The 15,168-nt window shown below is 43.7% G+C and overlaps 14 non-coding genes across 14 annotated transcripts; all 14 read left to right on the top strand.

Annotated features, from left to right (window-relative positions):
- Positions 1–2,681: 2,681 nt before the first annotated feature.
- On the top strand, positions 2,682–2,764 carry TRNAL-CAG (transfer RNA leucine (anticodon CAG)). Its single transcript has one exon. It is a non-coding gene; the product is annotated as a tRNA-Leu (tRNA).
- A 192-nt stretch (positions 2,765–2,956) lies between these two features.
- TRNAL-AAG (transfer RNA leucine (anticodon AAG)) lies at positions 2,957–3,039 on the top strand. The gene has a single exon. It is a non-coding gene; the product is annotated as a tRNA-Leu (tRNA).
- Positions 3,040–4,054: 1,015 nt separating this feature from the next.
- TRNAL-UAG (transfer RNA leucine (anticodon UAG)) lies at positions 4,055–4,137 on the top strand. Its single transcript has one exon. It is a non-coding gene; the product is annotated as a tRNA-Leu (tRNA).
- Positions 4,138–4,769: 632 nt separating this feature from the next.
- Positions 4,770–4,852, top strand: TRNAL-CAG (transfer RNA leucine (anticodon CAG)). Its single transcript has one exon. It is a non-coding gene; the product is annotated as a tRNA-Leu (tRNA).
- A 191-nt stretch (positions 4,853–5,043) lies between these two features.
- On the top strand, positions 5,044–5,126 carry TRNAL-AAG (transfer RNA leucine (anticodon AAG)). The gene has a single exon. It is a non-coding gene; the product is annotated as a tRNA-Leu (tRNA).
- Positions 5,127–6,865: 1,739 nt separating this feature from the next.
- On the top strand, positions 6,866–6,948 carry TRNAL-CAG (transfer RNA leucine (anticodon CAG)). Its single transcript has one exon. It is a non-coding gene; the product is annotated as a tRNA-Leu (tRNA).
- Positions 6,949–7,139: 191 nt separating this feature from the next.
- Positions 7,140–7,222, top strand: TRNAL-AAG (transfer RNA leucine (anticodon AAG)). Its single transcript has one exon. It is a non-coding gene; the product is annotated as a tRNA-Leu (tRNA).
- Positions 7,223–8,246: 1,024 nt separating this feature from the next.
- Positions 8,247–8,329, top strand: TRNAL-UAG (transfer RNA leucine (anticodon UAG)). Its single transcript has one exon. It is a non-coding gene; the product is annotated as a tRNA-Leu (tRNA).
- A 632-nt stretch (positions 8,330–8,961) lies between these two features.
- TRNAL-CAG (transfer RNA leucine (anticodon CAG)) lies at positions 8,962–9,044 on the top strand. Its single transcript has one exon. It is a non-coding gene; the product is annotated as a tRNA-Leu (tRNA).
- Positions 9,045–9,235: 191 nt separating this feature from the next.
- Positions 9,236–9,318, top strand: TRNAL-AAG (transfer RNA leucine (anticodon AAG)). The gene has a single exon. It is a non-coding gene; the product is annotated as a tRNA-Leu (tRNA).
- Positions 9,319–11,057: 1,739 nt separating this feature from the next.
- TRNAL-CAG (transfer RNA leucine (anticodon CAG)) lies at positions 11,058–11,140 on the top strand. The gene has a single exon. It is a non-coding gene; the product is annotated as a tRNA-Leu (tRNA).
- Positions 11,141–11,331: 191 nt separating this feature from the next.
- Positions 11,332–11,414, top strand: TRNAL-AAG (transfer RNA leucine (anticodon AAG)). The gene has a single exon. It is a non-coding gene; the product is annotated as a tRNA-Leu (tRNA).
- Positions 11,415–13,153: 1,739 nt separating this feature from the next.
- TRNAL-CAG (transfer RNA leucine (anticodon CAG)) lies at positions 13,154–13,236 on the top strand. The gene has a single exon. It is a non-coding gene; the product is annotated as a tRNA-Leu (tRNA).
- A 192-nt stretch (positions 13,237–13,428) lies between these two features.
- TRNAL-AAG (transfer RNA leucine (anticodon AAG)) lies at positions 13,429–13,511 on the top strand. The gene has a single exon. It is a non-coding gene; the product is annotated as a tRNA-Leu (tRNA).
- Positions 13,512–15,168: the final 1,657 nt, after the last annotated feature.

The following is a 15,168-nucleotide window of genomic DNA, read 5'->3' as shown; positions in this document are numbered from 1 at the left end:
AATTATGCAGACGACCTGCAGTTGGTTTTTGTACTAAACTCTCACAATGCTGCTGAGGAATTCCGAGCAACTATGTCTCTTATCCAGAGGTGGATGTCCCTAAACCACCTCAAGTTAAACCCGGGAAAAACAGAGCTTATCTTACCTGGGAAGAGTGAGATCAGTTGGAGTCCCAGCTTTTGGCCGTCGGATATGGGCTCTCCCCCAAAAAAATCCCGCACGGTAAAAAGTTTGGGAGTGACTCTTAGCGAGGATCTCACCTTGGCAAGTCAAATCGGAACTGTGGTTTCCTCGGGGTTCTTTCAGCTGAGGAAGATTAAAAAAATCGCACATCTCCTCACAGGTCTGGCCTTAATTCAAACAGTTAGTGCCCTAGTCCTGTCTCATATTGATTTCTCAAATGGCCTCTACCTGGGGGCGCCTATCGGCCAACTCAAAAGACTGCAATACTTGCAAAATCAAGCTGCAAGACTTATTTGCAAAGTCCCTAAGTGGGAATCAATTAGACACGGACTAGAGATTTTGCACTGGCTGCCTGTGGAACAGAGAGCCACATTTAAGGTGGGCTGTATTGTGTTTAAGGCTCTGGAAGGTAAGGGTCCTATGTTCCTTAGATTGTTACTGCGCAAATACAAACCCTTGCGCAGTTTGAGATCTATCCACAAAGACCTTCTTGAGGTCCCTCGTTTCAAAAAGAAACGTCAGGGAGGTAGCAGTTTTCAATTTTTAGCCGCTTCATTGTGGAACTCCCTCCCTCTGACTCTGCGACATAGTAAGGATCTTCTTGCTTTCAGGAAGGCATTTAAAACTTTTCTTTTCTCTCAGGCTTATGGTAAACAGTGATTGTATTTCTTTTATGTACTGTTATGTTGACTCTCTCACCAGCGCCAAGAAGCCCCCGGGCGTATGTGCGCTTAATAAATAATAAATAACATAACATAACATAACCTGCCCGGCATCGGCAAATACCAAATCCAAAACATGACCCATCCGATGAGTCTTAGATAGAACCAGCTGTTCTAGGTTGATACTACTACAAGCCTGTGTAAGATAAGTAAAGGCTGAGTCTGTGGGTCCATCTGGCCATAAGTTGAAATCCCCCAGTACCATTAATCTGGCATGGGAGCATGAAAGATCATAGATTAGATCAGTAAGATCTGACACTGCCGCTGTGCCGCCAGCCGGCGGTCTATAGCACAGAAGACCAGTTAGCAGTACCCCACTCTGTCCCTTCATAGAAAAACCCATAAGTTCATAGTCCTTAATTTGATGGATCTCTAACAGGGAGAAGTCCAATGAGTCTCTATAAATCAATCCTACCCCTCCTCCTCTGGCCCCAACCCGAGGGTTGTGCCTGATCTTATACCCTGGGGGGCAGGCTTGTCCCAATTCTATGCTACTATCTGTCCTCGTCCATGTTTCGGTCATAAATAGGACGTCTAACTCATGTTGTTCGATGAGTAGTGATATTTCTGTATGATGCCTGCATAACGATCTCACATTCAGCAGGCCACAATTCAAAGAATTGAGAGAGCTGGTAGTAACAGATAGAGGAGTGTCTCCTGAGGAGACACTCCTCCTTGATCTGAAACAAGGTCTGCTCTCTTGTATCCAGCAAGGATCTAGAAATCCTGCATGAATCTGCAAGGCACAATGACAGCATACATTTGCATAATATGCCCCACCTTCTGCCTTCCTACTTCCTGTGCAGTAGTTGTTTGTGTAGAGAGAGAGGTCGCAGGCAAGGTAATTTTGTGAGTAGGATACAGGACCCTAAATAGCTGGTGAGAGGTATGAGGTATTTTAAAAGCATAAAAATTGTACACCTGTGAAATGAAATGCTTTCACATGTGATCTTCTGTGTTTATTGTCCTGTGCATAAAGTTGCACCTTGTGTTTGAAGGTTTAAATTATTTCAGGCTTGCATGGAGGCAGAAATTTCTGAGTGACTTTTATACATTTCTTAAGACTCTGCACTGTCAGGATGGCTGAGTGGTCTAAGGCGCTGTGTTTAGGCCGCAGTCTCCTCTGGAGGCGTGGGTTCGAATCCCACTTTTGGAGATGTAATCTCCTTTTTCAGGTTAACATCTGATGGAAGTTGCATCTGTTGGTCTTCACCTGGGATGTGATTCCGTCCTCATCTAGTCAAGAGAGCTGGGGTTTCTCATATATTTCGGTTGTATAAAGTCTTGCTGACAAAGTGCAGTCCTTACTATATGAGCATAGGACCCATGTAAGAGCTCATCTGGAAGAGTCATGCTCTTGTATGCCCTGGCCAGACAGGCCATGCAAATATGGAAGAATGCCTAGCATCTGATAGACAGTTGGACTCCAGCACACTTACGGCAATTTCCTCAGGGCTGTGATCAGGGGCTGCTTAGATTTGCGTATTCCACCCTATGTTGTGACATTGAAATTCCTTGTTGAATTTGCTTTAGCTAGCCAAGAGGTGGCTGTTGACTCAATTTCAAAGCAGCTTTGGGCCTTTCAAGTGGCTGGTTAATAGCACTTTCTCTTTGTACGCCTTAAAGGTCTAAAGAGTTCTTCATAGGTACTGCTCTCTATGGATTGTTCAAAGATCTGTTGGAAGTACTTATAATAGGATAAATAAATTGAGGGCATGCCTTTTCGGTACCCCACTTGCATGGCTGTCTGGCCTGTGGAAGGTACCACAAATGCAAGTCAGGATGGCCGAGTGGTCTAAGGCGCTGCGTTCAGGTCGCAGTCTCTTCTGGAGGCGTGGGTTCAAATCCCACTTCTGACAATTGTGTGTTTACTCTACTTTTTTCTTGAGAGAGAAAAAAATCTGATCATTTCCCTCACATGGGCTTATATGGTTGTCTACTTGGAAAAGTGCAGTGAGTTTTTTTCTTGCTCTAGCCTCTCATGACCTAAGATGAGTGCTTTTTTTGGTTCACAATATCTTTCCCTCTCTGTAGATGATCAAGCAAATGTGGTCAGGATGGCCGAGTGGTCTAAGGCGCTGCGTTAAGGCCGCAGTCTCTCCTGGAGGCGTGGGTTCGAATCCCACTTCTGACAAAACTTTAAGTCCATTTTGTCTCTGAGTTCTTTTAGAATCTCAGCTAAAAATTGGCAGTGCATATAATATCTGAATAAGTAACAAACTTCAGTTTCAACTGCAAATTAATTTGCCCAATTCTGTCTTCAAGCTCGTATAATATTCTTCTAGCACTCGTGGTGTTTTATGGGGGGTGCTTAAAAAGTCCCTTTTATTAATGAAATGGGTTACATTCAGTCTTGTGATATTTTTGGTTTCCAATAAGTAGATTGTTAATTTTATGTAACCTCATTTTCTAATGCTCCATTCAAGAGATGTTTCCACTATGAAATGCAGAGCAAGGGGAAAGAGCACAAGTGATAGAGCGAGTGAGTGAGAAGGGGTGTTGAGGAAGGAGAGAATGAAACAAAGACAGAGTGAGTGAACGGCAGGTAGGCCTAGAAGAGGAGACTAGAAGTGAAGGCGACATACTTTTCCCTGCTTTTGACCTCCCACCCATCCCAAACCGACCACAAACGTACCATCTATGCAACGTTGGTATGCAGAAATTCACGCCTCAGCCAGTGAGGGTAAGTCCCAGGCCAGGGGCTAGAGAGCAAAAGACTGCATGTGCTCAGACGTTCCCTGCTAGGGACAGTTGATCTGAAACAAGGTCTGCTCTCTTGTATCCAGCAAGGATCTATAAATCCTGCATGAATCTGCAAGGCACAATGACAGCATACATTTGCATAATATGCCCCACCTTCTGCCTTCCTACTTCCTGTGCAGTAGTTGTTTGTGTAGAGAGAGAGGTCGCAGGCAAGGTAATTTTGTGAGTAGGATACAGGACCCTAAATAGCTGGTGAGAGGTATGAGGTATTCTAAATGCATAAAAATTGTACACCTGTGAAATGAAATGCTTTCACATGTGATCTTCTGTGTTTATTGTCCTGTGCATAAAGTTGCACCTTGTGTTTGAAGGTTTAAATTATTTCAGGCTTGCATGGAGGCAGAAATTTCTGAGTGACTTTTATACATTTCTTAAGACTCTGCACTGTCAGGATGGCCGAGTGGTCTAAGGCGCTGTGTTTAGGCCGCAGTCTCCTCTGGAGGCGTGGGTTCGAATCCCACTTCTGACATGACTTTTGGAGATGTAATCTCCTTTTTCAGGTTAACATCTGATGGAAGTTGCATCTGTTGGTCTTCACCTGGGATGTGATTCCGTCCTCATCTAGTCAAGAGAGCTGGGGTTTCTCATATATTTCGGTTGTATAAAGTCTTGCTGACAAAGTGCAGTCCTTACTATATGAGCATAGGACCCATGTAAGAGCTCATCTGGAAGAGTCATGCTCTTGTATGCCCTGGCCAGACAGGCCATGCAAATATGGAAGAATGCCTAGCATCTGGTAGACAGTTGGACTCCAGCACACTTACGGCAATTTCCTCAGGGCTGTGATCAGGGGCTGCTTAGATTTGCGTATTCCACCCTATGTTGTGACATTGAAATTCCTTGTTGAATTTGCTTTAGCTAGCCAAGAGGTGGCTGTTGACTCAATTTCAAAGCAGCTTTGGGCCTTTCAAGTGGCTGGTTAATAGCACTTTCTCTTTGTACGCCTTAAAGGTCTAAAGAGTTCTTCATAGGTACTGCTCTCTATGGATTGTTCAAAGATCTGTTGGAAGTACTTATAATAGGATAAATAAATTGAGGGCATGCCTTTTCGGTACCCCACTTGCATGGCTGTCTGGCCTGTGGAAGGTTTCACAAATGCAAGTCAGGATGGCCGAGTGGTCTAAGGCGCTGCGTTCAGGTCGCAGTCTCTTCTGGAGGCGTGGGTTCAAATCCCACTTCTGACAATTGTGTGTTTACTCTACTTTTTTCTTGGGAGAGAAAAAATCAGATCATTTCCCTCACATGGGCTTATATGGTTGTCTACTTGGAAAAGTGCAGTGAGTTTTTTTCTTGCTCTAGCCACTCATGACCTAAGTTGTGTGCTTTTTTTGGTTCACAATATCTTTCCCTCTCTGTAGATGATCAAGCAAATGTGGTCAGGATGGCCGAGTGGTCTAAGGCACTGCGTTAAGGCCGCAGTCTCTCCTGGAGGCGTGGGTTCGAATCCCACTTCTGACAAAACTTTAAGTCCATTTTGTCTCTGAGTTCTTTTAGAATCTCAGCTAAAAATTGGCAGTGCATATAATATCTGAATAAGTAACAAACTTCAGTTTCAACTGCAAATTAATTTGCCCAATTCTGTCTTCAAGCTCGTACAATATTCTTCTAGCACTCGTGGTGTTTTATGTGTTTTTTGGGGGGTGCTTAAAAAGTCCCTTTTATTAATGAAATGGGTTACATTCAGTCTTGTGATATTTTTGGTTTCCAATAAGTAGATTGTTAATTTTATGTAACCTCATTTTCTAATGCTCCATTCAAGAGATGTTTCCACTATGAAATGCAGAGCAAGGGGAAAGAGCACAAGTGATAGAGCGAGTGAGTGAGAAGGGGTGTTGAGGAAGGAGAGAATGAAACAAAGACAGAGTGAGTGAACAGCAGGTAGGCCTAGAAGAGGAGACTAGAAGTGAAGGCAACATACTTTTCCCTGCTTTTGACCTCCCACCCATCCCAAACTGACCACAAACGTACCATCTATGCAACGTTGGTATGCAGAAATTCACGTCTCAGCCAGTGAGGGTAAGTCCCAGGCCAGGGGCTAGAGAGCAAAAGACTGCATGTGCTCAGACGTTCCCTGCTAGGGACAGTTGATCTGAAACAAGGTCTGCTCTCTTGTATCCAGCAAGGATCTAGAAATCCTGCATGAATCTGCAAGGCACAATGACAGCATACATTTGCATAATATGCCCCACCTTCTGCCTTCCTACTTCCTGTGCAGTAGTTGTTTGTGTAGAGAGAGAGGTCGCAGGCAAGGTAATTTTGTGAGTAGGATACAGGACCCTAAATAGCTAGTGAGAGGTATGAGGTATTCTAAAAGCATAAAAATTGTACACCTGTGAAATGAAATGCTTTCACATGTGATCTTCTGTGTTTATTGTCCTGTGCATAAAGTTGCACCTTGTGTTTGAAGGTTTAAATTATTTCAGGCTTGCATGGAGGCAGACATTTCTGAGTGACTTTTATACATTTCTTAAGACTCTGCACTGTCAGGATGGCCGAGTGGTCTAAGGCGCTGTGTTTAGGCCGCAGTCTCCTCTGGAGATGTGGGTTCGAATCCCACTACTGACATGACTTTTGGAGATGTAATCTCCTTTTTCAGGTTAACATCTGATGGAAGTTGCATCTGTTGGTCTTCACCTAGGATGTGATTCCGTCCTCATCTAGTCAAGAGAGCTGGGGTTTCTCATATATTTCGGTTGTATAAAGTCTTGCTGACAAAGTGCAGTCCTTACTATATGAGCATAGGACCCATGTAAGAGCTCATCTGGAAGAGTCATGCTCTTGTATGCCCTGGCCAGACAGGCCATGCAAATATGGAAGAATGCCTAGCATCTGGTAGACAGTTGGACTCCAGCACACTTACGGCAATTTCCTCAGGGCTGTGATCAGGGGCTGCTTAGATTTGCGTATTCCACCCTATGTTGTGACATTGAAATTCCTTGTTGAATTTGCTTTAGCTAGCCAAGAGGTGGCTGTTGACTCAATTTCAAAGCAGCTTTGGGCCTTTCAAGTGGCTGGTTAATAGCACTTTCTCTTTGTACGCCTTAAAGGTCTAAAGAGTTCTTCATAAGTACTGCTCTCTATGGATTGTTCAAAGATCTGTTGGAAGTACTTATAATAGGATAAATAAATTGAGGGCATGCCTTTTCGGTACCCCACTTGCATGGCTGTCTGGCCTCTGGAAGGTTCCACAAATGCAAGTCAGGATGGCCGAGTGGTCTAAGGCGCTGCGTTCAGGTCGCAGTCTTTTCTGGAGGCGTGGGTTCAAATCCCACTTCTGACAATTGTGTGTTTACTCTACTTTTTTCTTGAGAGAGAAAAAATCTGATCATTTCCCTCACATGGGCTTATATGGTTGTCTACTTGGAAAAGTGCAGTGAGTTTTTTTCTTGCTCTAGCCACTCATGACCTAAGATGTGTGCTTTTTTTGGTTCACAATATCTTTCCCTCTCTGTAGATGATCAAGCAAATGTGGTCAGGATGGCCGAGTGGTCTAAGGCGCTGCGTTAAGGCCGCAGTCTCTCCTGGAGGCGTGGGTTCGAATCCCACTTCTGACAAAACTTTAAGTCCATTTTGTCTCTGAGTTCTTTTAGAATCTCAGCTAAAAATTGGCAGTGCATATAATATCTGAATAAGTAACAAACTTCAGTTTCAACTGCAAATTAATTTGCCCAATTCTGTCTTCAAGCTCGTATAATATTCTTCTAGCACTCGTGGTGTTTTATGTGTTTTTTGGGGGGTGCTTAAAAAGTCCCTTTTATTAATGAAATGGGTTACATTCAGTCTTGTGATATTTTTGGTTTCCAATAAGTAGATTGTTAATTTTATGTAACCTCATTTTCTAATGCTCCATTCAAGAGATGTTTCCACTATGAAATGCAGAGCAAGGGGAAAGAGCACAAGTGATAGAGCGAGTGAGTGAGAAGGGGTGTTGAGGAAGGAGAGAATGAAACAAAGACAGAGTGAGTGAACGGCAGGTTGGCCTAGAAGAGGAGACTAGAAGTGAAGGCGACATACTTTTCCCTGCTTTTGACCTCCCACCCATCCCAAACCGACCACAAACGTACCATCGATGCAACGTTGGTATGCAGAAATTCACACCTCAGCCAGTGAGGGTAAGTCCCAGGCCAGGGGCTAGAGAGCAAAAGACTGCATGTGCTCAGACGTTCCCTGCTAGGGACAGTTGATCTGAAACAAGGTCTGCTCTCTTGTATCCAGCAAGGATCTAGAAATCCTGCATGAATCTGCAAGGCACAATGACAGCATACATTTGCATAATATGCCCCACCTTCTGCCTTCCTACTTCCTGTGCAGTAGTTGTTTGTGTAGAGAGAGAGGTCGCAGGCAAGGTAATTTTGTGAGTAGGATACAGGACCCTAAATAGCTAGTGAGAGGTATGAGGTATTCTAAAAGCATAAAAATTGTACACCTGTGAAATGAAATGCTTTCACATGTGATCTTCTGTGTTTATTGTCCTGTGCATAAAGTTGCACCTTGTGTTTGAAGGTTTAAATTATTTCAGGCTTGCATGGAGGCAGAAATTTCTGAGTGACTTTTATACATTTCTTAAGACTCTGCACTGTCAGGATGGCCGAGTGGTCTAAGGCGCTGTGTTTAGGCCGCAGTCTCCTCTGGAGGCGTGGGTTCGAATTCCACTTCTGACATGACTTTTGGAGATGTAATCTCCTTTTTCAGGTTAACATCTGATGGAAGTTGCATCTGTTGGTCTTCACCTGGGATGTGATTCCGTCCTCATCTAGTCAAGAGAGCTGGGGTTTCTCATATATTTCGGTTGTATAAAGTCTTGCTGACAAAGTGCAGTCCTTACTATATGAGCATAGGACCCATGTAAGAGCTCATCTGGAAGAGTCATGCTCTTGTATGCCCTGGCCAGACAGGCCATGCAAATATGGAAGAATGCCTAGCATCTGGTAGACAGTTGGACTCCAGCACATTTACAGGAATTTCCTCAGGGCTGTGATCAGGGGCTGCTTAGATTTGCGTATTCCACCCTATGTTGTGACATTGAAATTCCTTGTTGAATTTGCTTTAGCTAGCCAAGAGGTGGCTGTTGACTCAATTTCAAAGCAGCTTTGGGCCTTTCAAGTGGCTGGTTAATAGCACTTTCTCTTTGTACGCCTTAAAGGTCTAAAGAGTTCTTCATAGGTACTGCTCTCTATGGATTGTTCAAAGATCTGTTGGAAGTACTTATAATAGGATAAATAAATTGAGGGCATGCCTTTTCGGTACCCCACTTGCATGGCTGTCTGGCCTGTGGAAGGTTCCACAAATGCAAGTCAGGATGGCCGAGTGGTCTAAGGCGCTGCGTTCAGGTCGCAGTCTCTTCTGGAGGCGTGGGTTCAAATCCCACTTCTGACAATTGTGTGTTTACTCTACTTTTTTCTTGGAAGAGAAAAAATCAGATAATTTCCCTCACATGGGCTTATATGGTTGTCTACTTGGAAAAGTGCAGTGATTTTTTTTCTTGCTCTAGCCACTCATGACCTAAGTTGTGTGCTTTTTTTGGTTCACAATATCTTTCCCTCTCTGTAGATGATCAAGCAAATGTGGTCAGGATGGCCGAGTGGTCTAAGGCGCTGCGTTAAGGCCGCAGTCTCTCCTGGAGGCGTGGGTTCGAATCCCACTTCTGACAAAACTTTAAGTCCATTTTGTCTCTGAGTTCTTTTAGAATCTCAGCTAAAAATTGGCAGTGCATATAATATCTGAATAAGTAACAAACTTCAGTTTCAACTGCAAATTAATTTGCCCAATTCTGTCTTCAAGCTCGTATAATATTCTTCTAGCACTCGTGGTGTTTTATGTGTTTTTTGGGGGGTGCTTAAAAAGTCCCTTTTATTAATGAAATGGGTTACATTCAGTCTTGTGATATTTTTGGTTTCCAATAAGTAGATTGTTAATTGTATGTAACCTCATTTTCTAATGCTCCATTCAAGAGATGTTTCCACTATGAAATGCAGAGCAAGGGGAAAGAGCACAAGTGATAGAGCGAGTGAGTGAGAAGGGGTGTTGAGGAAGGAGAGAATGAAACAAAGACAGAGTGAGTGAACGGCAGGTAGGCCTAGAAGAGGAGACTAGAAGTGAAGGCGACATACTTTTCCCTGCTTTTGACCTCCCACCCATCCCAAACCGACCACAAACGTAACATCTATGCAACGTTGGTATGCAGAAATTCACGCCTCAGCCAGTGAGGGTAAGTCCCAGGCCAGGGGCTAGAGAGCAAAAGACTGCATGTGCTCAGACGTTCCCTGCTAGGGACAGTTGATCTGAAACAAGGTCTGCTCTCTTGTATCCAGCAAGGATCTAGAAATCCTGCATGAATCTGCAAGGCACAATGACAGCATACATTTGCATAATATGCCCCACCTTCTGCCTTCCTACTTCCTGTGCAGTAGTTGTTTGTGTAGAGAGAGAGGTCGCAGGCAAGGTAATTTTGTGAGTAGGATACAGGACCCTAAATAGCTGGTGAGAGGTATGAGGTATTATAAAAGCATAAAAATTGTACACCTGTGAAATGAAATGCTTTCACATGTGATCTTCTGTGTTTATTGTCCTGTGCATAAAGTTGCACCTTGTGTTTGAAGGTTTAAATTATTTCAGGCTTGCATGGAGGCAGAAATTTCTGAGTGACTTTTATACATTTCTTAAGACTCTGCACTGTCAGGATGGCCGAGTGGTCTAAGGCGCTGTGTTTAGTCTGCAGTCTCCTCTGGAGGCGTGGGTTCGAATCCCACTTCTGACATGACTTTTGGAGATGTAATCTCCTTTTTCAGGTTAACATCTGATGGAAGCTGCATCTGTTGGTCTTCACCTGGGATGTGATTCCGTCCTCATCTAGTCAAGAGAGCTGGGGTTTCTCATATATTTCGGTTGTATAAAGTCTTGCTGACAAAGTGCAGTCCTTACTATATGAGCATAGGACCCATGTAAGAGCTCATCTGGAAGAGTCATGCTCTTGTATGCCCTGGCCAGACAGGCCATGCAAATATGGAAGAATGCCTAGCATCTGGTAGACAGTTGGACTCCAGCACATTTACAGGAATTTCCTCAGGGCTGTGATCAGGGGCTGCTTAGATTTGCGTATTCCACCCTATGTTGTGACATTGAAATTCCTTGTTGAATTTGCTTTAGCTAGCCAAGAGGTGGCTGTTGACTCAATTTCAAAGCAGCTTTGGGCCTTTCAAGTGGCTGGTTAATAGCACTTTCTCTTTGTACGCCTTAAAGGTCTAAAGAGTTCTTCATAGGTACTGCTCTCTATGGATTGTTCAAAGATCTGTTGGAAGTACTTATAATAGGATAAATAAATTGAGGGCATGCCTTTTCGGTACCCCACTTGCATGGCTGTCTGGCCTGTGGAAGGTTCCACAAATGCAAGTCAGGATGGCCGAGTGGTCTAAGGCGCTGCGTTCAGGTCGCAGTCTCTTCTGGAGGCGTGGGTTCAAATCCCACTTCTGACAATTGTGTGTTTACTCTACTTTTTTCTTGGAAGAGAAAAAATCAGATAATTTCCCTCACATGGGCTTATATGGTTGTCTACTTGGAAAAGTGCAGTGATTTTTTTTCTTGCTCTAGCCACTCATGACCTAAGTTGTGTGCTTTTTTTGGTTCACAATATCTTTCCCTCTCTGTAGATGATCAAGCAAATGTGGTCAGGATGGCCGAGTGGTCTAAGGCGCTGCGTTAAGGCCGCAGTCTCTCCTGGAGGCGTGGGTTCGAATCCCACTTCTGACAAAACTTTAAGTCCATTTTGTCTCTGAGTTCTTTTAGAATCTCAGCTAAAAATTGGCAGTGCATATAATATCTGAATAAGTAACAAACTTCAGTTTCAACTGCAAATTAATTTGCCCAATTCTGTCTTCAAGCTCGTATAATATTCTTCTAGCACTCGTGGTGTTTTATGTGTTTTTTGGGGGGTGCTTAAAAAGTCCCTTTTATTAATGAAATGGGTTACATTCAGTCTTGTGATATTTTTGGTTTCCAATAAGTAGATTGTTAATTGTATGTAACCTCATTTTCTAATGCTCCATTCAAGAGATGTTTCCACTATGAAATGCAGAGCAAGGGGAAAGAGCACAAGTGATAGAGCGAGTGAGTGAGAAGGGGTGTTGAGGAAGGAGAGAATGAAACAAAGACAGAGTGAGTGAACGGCAGGTAGGCCTAGAAGAGGAGACTAGAAGTGAAGGCGACATACTTTTCCCTGCTTTTGACCTCCCACCCATCCCAAACCGACCACAAACGTAACATCTATGCAACGTTGGTATGCAGAAATTCACGCCTCAGCCAGTGAGGGTAAGTCCCAGGCCAGGGGCTAGAGAGCAAAAGACTGCATGTGCTCAGACGTTCCCTGCTAGGGACAGTTGATCTGAAACAAGGTCTGCTCTCTTGTATCCAGCAAGGATCTAGAAATCCTGCATGAATCTGCAAGGCACAATGACAGCATACATTTGCATAATATGCCCCACCTTCTGCCTTCCTACTTCCTGTGCAGTAGTTGTTTGTGTAGAGAGAGAGGTCGCAGGCAAGGTAATTTTGTGAGTAGGATACAGGACCCTAAATAGCTGGTGAGAGGTATGAGGTATTATAAAAGCATAAAAATTGTACACCTGTGAAATGAAATGCTTTCACATGTGATCTTCTGTGTTTATTGTCCTGTGCATAAAGTTGCACCTTGTGTTTGAAGGTTTAAATTATTTCAGGCTTGCATGGAGGCAGAAATTTCTGAGTGACTTTTATACATTTCTTAAGACTCTGCACTGTCAGGATGGCCGAGTGGTCTAAGGCGCTGTGTTTAGTCTGCAGTCTCCTCTGGAGGCGTGGGTTCGAATCCCACTTCTGACATGACTTTTGGAGATGTAATCTCCTTTTTCAGGTTAACATCTGATGGAAGCTGCATCTGTTGGTCTTCACCTGGGATGTGATTCCGTCCTCATCTAGTCAAGAGAGCTGGGGTTTCTCATATATTTCGGTTGTATAAAGTCTTGCTGACAAAGTGCAGTCCTTACTATATGAGCATAGGACCCATGTAAGAGCTCATCTGGAAGAGTCATGCTCTTGTATGCCCTGGCCAGACAGGCCATGCAAATATGGAAGAATGCCTAGCATCTGGTAGACAGTTGGACTCCAGCACACTTACGGCAATTTCCTCAGGGCTGTGATCAGGGGCTGCTTAGATTTGCGTATTCCACCCTATGTTGTGACATTGAAATTCCTTGTTGAATTTGCTTTAGCTAGCCAAGAGGTGGCTGTTGACTCAATTTCAAAGCAGCTTTGGGCCTTTCAAGTGGCTGGTTAATAGCACTTTCTCTTTGTACGCCTTAAAGGTCTAAAGAGTTCTTCATAGGTACTGCTCTCTATGGATTGTTCAAAGATCTGTTGGAAGTACTTATAATAGGATAAATAAATTGAGGGCATGCCTTTTCGGTACCCCACTTGCATGGCTGTCTGGCCTGTGGAAGGTTCCATAAATGCAAGTCAGGATGGCCGAGTGGTCTAAGGCGCTGCGTTCAGGTCGCAGTCTCTTCTGGAGGCGTGGGTTCAAATCCCACTTCTGACAATTGTGTGTTTACTCTACTTTTTTCTTGAGAGAGAAAAAAATCTGATCATTTCCCTCACATGGGCTTATATGGTTGTCTACTTGGAAAAGTGCAGTGAGTTTTTTTCTTGCTCTAGCCACTCATGACCTAAGATGTGTGCTTTTTTTGGTTCACAATATCTTTCCCTCTCTGTAGATGATCAAGTAAATGTGGTCAGGATGGCCGAGTGGTCTAAGGCGCTGCGTTAAGGCCGCAGTCTCTCCTGGAGGCGTGGGTTCGAATCCCACTTCTGACAAAACTTTAAGTCCATTTTGTCTCTGAGTTCTTTTAGAATCTCAGCTAAAAATTGGCAGTGCATATAATATCTGAATAAGTAACAAACTTCAGTTTCAACTGCAAATTAATTTGCCCAATTCTGTCTTCAAGCTCGTATAATATTCTTCTAGCACTCGTGGTGTTTTATGTGTTTTTTGGGGGGTGCTTAAAAAGTCCCTTTTATTAATGAAATGGGTTACATTCAGTCTTGTGATATTTTTGGTTTCCAATAAGTAGATTGTTAATTTTATGTAACCTCATTTTCTAATGCTCCATTCAAGAGATGTTTCCACTATGAAATGCAGAGCAAGGGGAAAGAGCACAAGTGATAGAGCGAGTGAGTGAGAAGGGGTGTTGAGGAAGGAGAGAATGAAACAAAGACAGAGTGAGTGAACAGCAGGTAGGCCTAGAAGAGGAGACTAGAAGTGAAGGCGACATAGTTTTCCCTGCTTTTGACCTCCCACCCATCCCAAACTGACCACAAACGTACCATCTATGCAACGTTGGTATGCAGAAATTCACGTCTCAGCCAGTGAGGGTAAGTCCCAGGCCAGGGGCTAGAGAGCAAAAGACTGCATGTGCTCAGACGTTCCCTGCTAGGGACAGTTGATCTGAAACAAGGTCTGCTCTCTTGTATCCAGCAAGGATCTAGAAATCCTGCATGAATCTGCAAGGCACAATGACAGCATACATTTGCATAATATGCCCCACCTTCTGCCTTCCTACTTCCTGTGCAGTAGTTGTTTGTGTAGAGAGAGAGGTCGCAGGCAAGGTAATTTTGTGAGTAGGATACAGGACCCTAAATAGCTGGTGAGAGGTATGAGGTTTTCTAAAAGCATAAAAATTGTACACCTGTGAAATGAAATGCTTTCACATGTGATCTTCTGTGTTTATTGTCCTGTGCATAAAGTTGCACCTTGTGTTTGAAGGTTTAAATTATTTCAGGCTTGCATGGAGGCAGAAATTTCTGAGTGACTTTTATACATTTCTTAAGACTCTGCGCTGTCAGGATGGCCGAGTGGTCTAAGGCGCTGTGTTTAGGCCGCAGTCTCCTCTGGAGGTGTGGGTTCGAATCCCACTACTGACATGACTTTTGGAGATGTAATCTCCTTTTTCAGGTTAACATCTGATGGAAGTTGCATCTGTTGGACTTCACCTAGGATGTGATTCCGTCCTCATCTAGTCAAGAGAGCTGGGGTTTCTCATATATTTCGGTTGTATAAAGTCTTGCTGACAAAGTGCAGTCCTTACTATATGAGCATAGGACCCATGTAAGAGCTCATCTGGAAGAGTCATGCTCTTGTATGCCCTGGCCAGACAGGCCATGCAAATAGGGAAGAATGCCTAGCATCTGGTAGACAGTTGGACTCCAGCACACTTACGGCAATTTCCTCAGGGCTGTGATCAGGGGCTGCTTAGATTTGCGTATTCCACCCTATGTTGTGACATTGAAATTCCTTGTTGAATTTGCTTTAGCTAGCCAAGAGGTGGCTGTTGACTCAATTTCAAAGCAGCTTTGGGCCTTTCAAGTGGCTGGTTAATAGCACTTTCTCTTTGTACGCCTTAAAGGTCTAAAGAGTTCTTCATAGGTACTGCTCTCTATGGATTGTTCAAAGATCTGTTGGAAGTACTTATAA

This window comes from Lissotriton vulgaris, chromosome 8 (assembly GCF_964263255.1).
Source record: "Lissotriton vulgaris chromosome 8, aLisVul1.2, whole genome shotgun sequence".
Lineage (NCBI taxonomy): Eukaryota > Metazoa > Chordata > Amphibia > Caudata > Salamandridae > Lissotriton > Lissotriton vulgaris.
The sequence above is the reverse complement of the archived record's forward strand: the minus strand, read 5'-3'. Positions and strand labels throughout refer to the sequence as shown.